The sequence below is a fragment of the Bubalus kerabau genome, chromosome 7, assembly GCF_029407905.1.
Source record: "Bubalus kerabau isolate K-KA32 ecotype Philippines breed swamp buffalo chromosome 7, PCC_UOA_SB_1v2, whole genome shotgun sequence".
Classification (NCBI taxonomy): Eukaryota; Metazoa; Chordata; class Mammalia; order Artiodactyla; family Bovidae; genus Bubalus; species Bubalus kerabau.
In genome coordinates this window covers 74,935,001-74,945,006 of record NC_073630.1, presented here as the reverse complement: position 1 = coordinate 74,945,006, position 10,006 = coordinate 74,935,001, and the positions used below count along the sequence as shown (strand labels likewise).

At 42.2% G+C, this 10,006-nt stretch overlaps 1 long non-coding RNA gene across 1 annotated transcript in view; it reads left to right on the top strand.

The window, feature by feature from the left end:
* The first annotated feature begins 2,928 nt into the window (after positions 1–2,928).
* LOC129657241 (uncharacterized) overlaps positions 2,929–10,006 on the top strand; it is a 57,491-nt gene continuing 50,413 nt past the window's right edge. The window contains exon 1 of the long non-coding RNA XR_008716634.1: positions 2,929–3,966. This is a non-coding gene — a long non-coding RNA (uncharacterized LOC129657241). The remainder of the gene's footprint in view (positions 3,967–10,006) is intronic.

Here is a 10,006-nt window from a genome sequence, read left to right as displayed (position 1 = left end):
ATATGCAGATGACACCACCCTTATGGCAGAAAGTGAAGAAGAACTAAAAAGCCTCTTGATGAAAGTGAAAGAGGAGAGTGAAAAAGTTGACTTCAAGCTCAACGTTCAGAAAACTAAGATCCTGCATCTGGTCCCATCGCTTCATGGGAAATAGATGGGGAAACAGTAGAAACAGTGTCAGACTTTATTTTTGGGGGCTCCAAAATCACTGCAGATGATCTTTGCAGCCATGAAATTAAGAGACACTTACTCCTTGGAAGGAAAGTTATGACCAACCTAGATAGCATATTGAAAAGCAGAGCCATTACTTTGCCAACAAAGGTCTGTCTAGTCAAGGCTATGGTTTTTCCAGTGGTCATGTATGGATGTGAGAGTTGGACTGTGAAGAAAGCTGAGGGCCGAAGAATTGATGCTTTTGAACTGTGGTGTTGGAGAAGACTCTTGAGAGTCCCTTGGACTGCAAGGAGATCCAACCAGTCCATTCTAAAGATCAGTCCTGGGTGTTCTTTGGAAGGACTGATGCTAAAGCTGAAACTCCAATACTTCGGCCGCCTCATGGAAAGAGTTGACTCATTGGAAAAGACTGATGCTGGGAGGGATTGGGGGCAGGAGGAGAAGGGGAAGACAGAGGATGAGATGGCTGGATGGCATCACTGACTCGATGGACATGAGTTTGAGTGAACTCCGGGAGTTGGTGATGGACAGGGAGGCCTGGCGTGCTGCAATTCATGGGGTCGCAAAGAGTCGGACATGACTGAGCAACTGAACTGAACTGAAGCATTGTAAGAATATACTCATCATATTGTTTCATACATGGACTTCTCAACAGTTTTTATCTGCTTTCTTTTTTCTTTTACTCTCTATTTTTTACTATAAAAGTAAGAAAATTATTTGGAGTATAATTGCTTTACAATGTTGTGTTAGTTTCTGCTGTACAACAACATGAATCAGCTATATGTGTACATATATTACCTCCCTCTTACCCGCTTCCCACCCCTCTATGTCATTACAGAGCACAGAGCTGAGCTCCCTTGCTGTACGGAAGCGTCCCACTAGCTAGCTGTTTTACTCATGGTAGTGTAGTAATGACATTGCTGCTCTCTGCATAGTCCCATTCTCTTCTTTCCACACTTTCCATTCTTTAGGCCTGTGTCTCTATTCCTGCCCTGCAAGTAGGTTCATCAGTAACATTTTTCTAGATTTCATTTGTATACATTAATATATGATACTTAAACAAGTATCATATTATGTGCTTTCTTTTTGATGCATATAATATTGATACAAAATTTTGTGTGTATGTGACAGACAGAGAGAAAGATACAGAATCGAGTTCAAATCCTTGCTTTGCCACTCTCTGGCTCTGTTATCTTGGGCAGCTTGGAAAACTGTCTTGGGATGTCAGTTTCCCCAACGGAAAATCGGGGTTGATGTATTTTTTCTGAGGATTAAATGAGATGGTATATGCAAAGTCTCTAGCATATATAGTGTATACTCCAGTTAACACTCAGCAATATTAACTTTGTAGAATGATGAGATTGAGATATCGGTAAGATACATCCATACCTGTTTACTTTTTAGAGGAACTTGGTATCTGCCAACAAATGGAATCAGAAACCTGAGGCTACACCCCAGGCAAAGAAAGTCTGCTGCTATTACTGCTGCTGCTGCTAAGTTGCTTCAGTCGTGTCTGACTCTGTGCGACCCCATAGACGGCAGCCCGCCAGGCTCTGCCATCCCTGGGATTCTCCAGGCAAGAATACCAGAGTGGGTTGCCATTTCCTTCTCCAGTGCATGAAAGTGAAAAGTCAAAGTGAAGTCGCTTAGTCGTGTCCAACCCTCAGCGACCCCATGGACTGCAGCCTACCAGGCTCCTCCGTCCATGGGATTTTCCAAGCAAGAGTACTGGAATGGGGTGCCATTGCCTTCTCCGAAAGAAAGTCTAATCCCCTCAATTCCCCAAATGTTCAACTTTTTTATGAAATTGGGCCAATTTTATCTAATTTATGCAGCAAACTACTTTCCTTCGTTACTTTGCCTTGGCAGTGAAAACCAGTCTCTTAAGTCATCTTGTTGAAGAGCTTATGAAGACATTACGGTATTTGGCTTCTTATCTTATCCAAGTTCCCTGGATGAAAAATTTCTTTCCTTCCCATCTTCAGACAAAGGATTTATAACTACTTTAGCATATTACTGAAGCAAAGAGACGCTTAACGGAAACGTGACTCTGGGCTGACTTTTTATAGGTCCCATTTGGATGCATTGGATGCATTGCTTCAAGTTCACAGGTGGAAAAAATACATTGTTTTACAAATGTCAACATTTCCTCATATATGAGGAATTATTTTCTTTCTGTTTTGTTTTTTCTTTTCTCTCTTTTTCTTCTTCTTCCTACTCCTCTTTTGTGTGTGTAACTGCATAAAGAACATACAAATCTTGAAACATTTCACTGGATTCTTGAAAACCAGCTCAAATAATTTTTCCTCCTTATATATGCTGTTTTGTTGCTGGTCAGGAACATAGCCACCTAAGCCAAGTGGTTACAGTTCACTTCACACATATGGACAAGAAAGATCTGTTTTAATTCTCTGAAGATTCAGAGATAGTCTGCTCCTGACACTAGAAGGGGATCTTGGAAAAAATGATTCATGGTTAGAACATGATCTCAGAATATTCTCCAAGGACTCAGAAGGTGCCCAAACAAATATGGAGTATAAAAATTTTCCTGTGTCATGTGTATGGGAAAGGAGTGGAGGGTTGGAGAAAGAAGGAAAACTTTATCAAGGAGAAAGGCAGACAATAGCCAGACGTGAATGATATCTTAAAATGGATAAGGGAGATTTGAGCGTGCTGATTAGATTATATACAAGGTTGAATTGAGAGAGGATTTTCCCACAAAGGAAGCTGGGATCTGCTGTCTTTTCTGTGGAGGAGCTGTGAAGTAGATAGTGACGTGTGGAGAACTGGTGGTGGGAGACAATCCAGGCACGGTTTCCCTTCGCTCCTACCCTGCCCCCAGCCTGACGTTACCGCATGGCTGAGTGTGAGGTGCAGAGAGGCAGAGGAAGCAGTACGGGCTTAGTAACCACAGGAGAAGGAACGTGAATCCCAGTTCTGGCCCTAAGTGAGTCAGCTGTGCAGGGCCTCGATTTCCTCTTCTGGAAACGCAAATAATATCTGTCCCAATAACCTAACCAAGCTGTGAGAATCACCTTAGAGGATGCAGGGGAAAGTGCTGCGCACATTATCAAGTGTTGCCAACGTAGCCTAGTGATAACAATGACCCACAGAACCGATGAAGCTTGTGTCTGTGGGTTTCTGCAGATGTGAGGTTCAGGTTTGCTGATGAAATCTCCTTCCCTTGTCTTGGTCAGATGACAGATGGGAGGACTTGGTTGGTCTCCATCAGATGGAATCCATCATATTACAACAGAGAAGAGCCAGACAGCACCTTGCCCTCAGGCTCTCTTGCCTATAACTCCAGTCAGAAGTTTCCTTATTCCCTTCTGTGTGCCAGACCCCAAGCTAGACAACTCGCCTAGGCTTTCTTACTCTCTGGTTTGCAGGAGAGGAAATGGGGGATCCAGTAATGACACTTACTCAGAGTGACACAGCTGTTAAACAGCTGCTGCTGCTGCTGCTGCTGCTAAGTCGCTTCAGTCATGTCACGACTCTGTGTGACCCCATAGACGGCAGCCCACCAGACTTCCCTGTCCCTGGGATTCTCCAGGCAAGAACACTGGAGTGGGTTGCCATTTCCTTCTCCAATGCATGAAAGTGAAAAGTGAAAGTGAAGTAGCTCAGTCGTGTCTGACTCGTAGCAACCCCATGGACTGCAGCCCACCAGGCTCCTCCGTCCACGGGATTCTCCAGGCAAGAGTACTGGAGTGGGGTGCCGTTGCCTTCTCCTGTTAAACAGCAGGGCCAGGATTCTAAGGCGGGAGCCCTTTCCCCGACCAGGGTAAAGGGGTAAGTACAGTTTTTCCTAGTTTTCCTCATCTTACCTCCCCCTTCCTCCTTTTCCTCCGTCTCTCCTCCTTTTTATCCTTCTCTCTTCAGCTCCCTCTTTTCTCCCCTTCCCTACTTCTTTTTCTTGAGGTATGAAGCTTTCTTTACTAAATAAACACAAGAAACTTAAAAAGGAATGAAAACACAGGTGAGGAGGAGTTCAAAGTCTGCTAAATGTGGGTTTTTGCAGAGTCCTCAGGAAAAGCACTAAAGAAATAAACTCTTTATTCCTGTCTCTGTAAGAGCTTCTTTATTCAAAAATATCATTTCCACTAATTTCACGGGAAATACACAGATATATTTTTATTGTAAATTTAAAGTTGAACATTACAGATCAAATTAAAAACTCTCTGACTCCTTTTATTCTATTTGCTACCCCATATATAAATATTATTACCATTTAGTATGAAAATGAAAATGTTCGTTGTTCAGTTGTGTCTGACTCTTTGTGACCCCATGGACTGTAGCCTGCGAGGCTCCTCTGTCCATGGGATTCTCCGGGCAAAAATACCGGAGTGGATTACCATTCCCTTCTCCAGGGGATCTTCCCAACCCAGGGATCAAACCCAGGTCTTCTGAATTGCCAGATTCTTTACCATCTGAGCCACTAGGGAAGCCCCTTCATTTTAGTATATATTTTTCTAAAATGGATAAAGTTAATTTTATATACAAATTATTTTAAATTATCTTTACTAATTTTAAATATAAAAATTATTTTCATGTTTATATATCTTATATATGATTTTAAATTATATTTTTCTAAAATTAAAAATTTACCTATGCATATTTAGCTACAACTGTGTATGTATTTTTATGTGAGTGGAGTCAGTTGTACTTATTAGTTTATACCTTGTTTTAAAAGTTTTTATTTAATAACTTATCTTGGAGATATTCCTATGTCGGACAAATGTTTTTGCCTCTTTCTTTTGTTGTCGTTGTATAGTTGCAAAGTCATGCTCAATTCTTTGCAAACCCATGGACTGTAGACTGCCAGGCTCCTCTGTTCATGGGATTTCCCAGGCAACAATACTGGAGTGAGTTGCCATTTCCTTTTCCAGGGGATCTTCCGGACCCAGGGATAGAACCTGCATCTCTTGTGTCTCCTGCATTGACAAGTGAATTCTTTACCACTAGTGCCGTCTGGGAAGCCCAATGTCTGGACATGTGTGTTTACCTCTTTCTTTTATTGAAGTATAATTAATTTACAATACCGTGTTAGTTTCAGGTGTTGCCTCATTCCTTGACTGTTTCACAGTGTGAAACGTTGGTAGTTTAAATACTTTGCTCCCAATGGTCTTTTAGGTGGTTTCCATTTCTGTTGAAAACAATGTTCCAATGAACAATCTTGTACTCATATGTGAGTGTTTCTTTATGGTAGATAGCACAATGTACGAATCTGGATGGCATGAAATTGGTTGATTGGCTTCTATCCTCCATCTAACCCCTGTTCACAAAAGGTGAATCAGCTAGGGACTTCCCTGATGGCCCGGTGGCTAAGACTCCACACTCCCAATGCAGTGGGTCAGGGTTCAATCCCTGGTCAGAGAATTAGAACCCACATGGCCCCAACTAAAAGTTTGCATGTTGCAACGGAGATCAAAGATGGGAGATCATGAGTGCCGCCACCAAGACCCAGTGCAACCAAATAAATAAATATTCTTTTAAAAAAGGTAGTCAACTAGAAACCTCTTACCATGATCACTTGGCATTCTCGCATTTCAGCAGATTGTCAGTTTTGTATGATCTTTATTTTTGTGCTTTTGTGATATAACAGACTGACTCAAAAATGTTGTTTGCATCACTCTGATAATAAACAACCCTGCCCTTGACGTGGTTGAGGTGTGTGTGTGTGTGTGTGTGTGTGTGCAGATAAGGAATTAACAGTGTCATCCAAGTTGCCCTCTCAAATGGCTGTAACTGTTAATAACTTATACTCCTGCCAGCACTGTCCAAAAAGACTCTTTTCCTAAATCTTCACCAACACCTTTTATTTTCAAACAAACATTTTGCCAGTCTAATGGGATGGGTGAAAACGCTGTTTTATTGTTTTAATTTGCGTTTTCACCCTGATTTCCTTTGTATGACAGAAATGTCCTCCTTAGGGAACTTTTACATCCTCATTAAACAATGGGGAACCCCTTCCCCCAGATCTCTTCCATCCCAGCACCCCTAGATATGGGCAGGAGGAGAAGTGGTGTGGTCCATGTTCCACACACAACCTCCTCTCCCTCCGAGCTCTGGACTCTACACTGGAAATTCTGGGAGCATCCCAGTCCAGCCCTGTACTATTAGGCTGTGTTTAGAAGTTTTTCAGAGATAGGAAATGACCACATGCTCACTTTCTCCTTGTTGTTCCTTTACCTGTTGTATTTTATGCCAAGATGTCAATTATTTTTAAATGTGGAGACCTGCCTTTGGCATTTTAACAATACATGTATATTTATATATTGTTTATGTATTGATTATGATATTGATTATATGATATTGATATGTATTGTTTATGTATTGATTATTGATACATATATTTATGTATTTATGTATTGATTATGAAAATGCCTCATGTACATTATTTAACACTTGAAACAGTTTTATAGAAATATAATGAAGTAGAAGACTACCTTCCACTCAGAGGCAACCATGGGTAAGGGCAAATACATGTCTTGAAAGAAAAGTTTTCAGATCCACACATCTGTATCCAGATTTTACTAGTGTCTGCTATACTCACTTTTTTTTAACCCCTCAGAGAGGTCCTTTTCTTTTTATTTCCTTTATTTTGTTTATGAGTATATTCCTGCATTGTTCATTTGAAAATATCTTTATATTTACTGTTTAAACCTGGCATGAGGTAGTCACTCCTCTCATATGTCTACTAAAAGCTCATGAATCTATGAGGCTGTCTTGGTCCAGCCCCTGAGGGCTATGTCTCCACAGGGTAGAAAGGTCTCTTAAACCATCCTAAGTGATAAGTGAACTTCACAACCCCCAATTTGCACAAGGACCAAGAACTCCAGGGGTTTCCCAAATGGGACAAGTGGTAAAGAACCTGCCTGCCAGTGCAGGATACATAAGAGATGTGGGTCTGAAACCTGGGGGTCCGATCCCTGGGTCGGGAAGATCTCCTGGAGGAGGGCATGGCAACCCACTCCAGTATTCTTGCTGGAGAATCTGATGGACAGAGGAGCCTGGAAGGCTGCAGTCCACAGAGTTGCAAAGAGTCAGACACGACTGAAGCGACTTAGCATGCACACATGCAAGAACCCAAACTATCAAGAACACAAACCCTTTCCACGGCTGGTGTTGGGAAACATAGTCCTCGGAGAAGCCTGAGACGCTGGGAAGAAGTCTTGCATGCTAACTTCTGCTGGCGGAGAGCAGTGTCTCCAAGTTTCCCAGGAGCCCGAGCCTGCCCAGTGTCCCAGCTCTCCTAATGAGCTCCTAGACCATGGGAGACAAAGACACCGCATTGCCTCCCACTCCTCAGTGCAGCCAAAGGAAGAGTCAGTTGGCTGTTAATTGTGCACTGCAAGTTCTTGGAGAGAGGGCTTCTTCCATAAACACAGAAGCTTATTCTTCATGTTATGGCTAAGGTAAGGGTACGAGGCTGTGCAATTTTTCACAGTTGGATAGGAGGAATGTTGAATTAAATGCTCTGCTTCATTTCCGTTCTATTGTGAAAATTATTTGTTGGCTGCCACTTGTTTCCTTTCTTGATCCTCCATTTGTTTAATTGACTCTGAACACTAAGCAGCGATTGAAATGATTTGCTTCAGAACAGATGGTTTCGTACTGTTGTATAGAGAGTGCTCTCTGAAAGCTCCTGCTTTATGAAATGGGCCTGTGATTCCTGGCAGCAGTTATTTTAACAGTTAAGACTCATTTCCCAATATTTGTTGACGTTTGAAAGTGCTATTATTATATCTTTGGCTCAATTGGCTGAAAGCAGTGGTTCCCTGGCTGTGGTGTGTTATTTGCTCAGTCGTGTCTGACTCTTTGTGACCCCGTGGACTGTAGCCCACCAGGCTCCTCTGTCCATGGGATTCTCCAGGCAGGTATACTGGAGTGGGTAGCCTATCCCTTCTCCAGGGGATTTTCCTGACCCAGGGATTGAAGCTGGGTCTCCTGCATTGCAGGAGGATTCTTTACCATCTGAGCCATCAGGGAAGTCCTGGCTGAGCTGCACCCAATCAGTGTATCAAGAATGGAGGTCGATTATACAACCCAGGGGCTAGCTATCAGAAGAGCTGGTGAAGATTCTTATTTTGCTTGTAATTTTGGCAACATTCTCAAGGGAGGACTCATCGTTCAAGACTAAGATGCTTGTTCTGGGATTACCATCCTCAGAAGAAAGCTCTAAATTCTAGGGTGAGCATGGTAGATAAGGGTGAGCCAGCCAACTGGATGTCACACCTAGCTGTGGCCTTGGAAGTGCCACCCCAAAGTAGATGAAGGAGTAGGGGGAGAAACAATGAGAAAGGAGAAGGGGCAGAGAATATGAAAGGGAAGAGGAAGAGAATGGAAGGGCTCAGGGTGGTGAAGTTCAATGTTAAGGCTGCCTAGCACTAGCAAAGACTTCTAAATAGAAGATGAGAAGAATGTAGGGAAAATAATATATCCAGGAAAAATAATATAGATATGCATACTTACTATAAGAAGTAATGTAGATGTTAGAATAGGACTTGATCTTTGTGAGCTTTCCGGCAGCCAGAGCGAAAAAAGGAAACATCATCAGTGACGTCAGCCTCATCAGAATGGTGGGAGCATACTAGACCTTTAAGGGAAAATACAAAAGGTTTTTCTAGCACTCATATAATGAATTCTTCAAATGAGATTTGCATAGGAAATACTCAAATGGGTAGCACATAATGACCCTAATAATGTTTTTGTGGTAAAAGCATTAATAGGTACTTCTTCATAAAGGTCATAGACATGACCTTAAAGCACAATACAGCAAAGATAAACTGTTAAAGGGCCTAAGGTGATGTGGTCCAGCCAAGAAATGGTCTGTGTATTTGGCTTTATTTCAGCCTGAGAGTTTTAGAGATGCTGACAGAATGGATGAACTAGAGCTCCTGAAATGGTTTCCAGTACTTCAGTTTTCAGCTATTTCAATATAGCTGAGTTGGAGAGGAAACAGAGCGAGGGAATGACACCGGTGCTATTGTCTGTCTCACTGCTTGCGGGTGGATCCATATGTGTAGTATGAGTATATGAGTACATTCCTGTACTCACTGAGCATGAGCACAGTGCACCCTGCAAAACGTGACTTGTGGATTCAGAGGGTCTAGGTTTGAGTCACATTATGATGTCTTAAATTTTGTGCTTGTGACACTTGTTATATTTTATCTCTTTGAAACATTTCCTCATTTGTATGTAATGAGATAGAGGAAAAGTTTTATCATCTTAATGGCTGTGATGGAAGTGCATTTTAATAACCAGCTGTGTCATTTCAAAGTCTTTCTACCGCAAGTGTCACAAAAGCTCAACTTGAAATGGCCTAAGAAAAAGGGAAGGGTTTTTTGGCTCAGTAAATGAAAAGTCCAGGGATAGGTCTGGTGTATTAACTTCCTAATTGCTATAACCTTGATGGCTTAAAATAACAGAAATGCATGGTCTCCTAGTTCTGGAGGCCAAAAGCCCAAATTAAGGTGTTGGCAGGGCTGCACCCACTCAAGACGTGCTGGGAGACCTTGCCTCTTCTAGCTCCTGGAGGCTGCCTGGCATTTGTTCATGTTCCTTAAATTTTAACTAGAACCACAGTTGGAGAGGTTATGGCCGTGCCTCTCCAGCCTCTGTCTTCATCTTCATACCAGCTTCTCTGTGTGTCTGTTTTCTCTTCTTCTGTCTGCATTTAATCTCCCTATCTCTTACAGAAGTGCACTGGATTGCATTTAGGGCCTGCATAATCCAGGATAAACTCTTTGCAAGATTTTTAATCACAGTATCTTGCTGCATGAGGTAATACTCACTTTTTGCCGTGTGTTAGTCGCTCAGTCATGTCTGA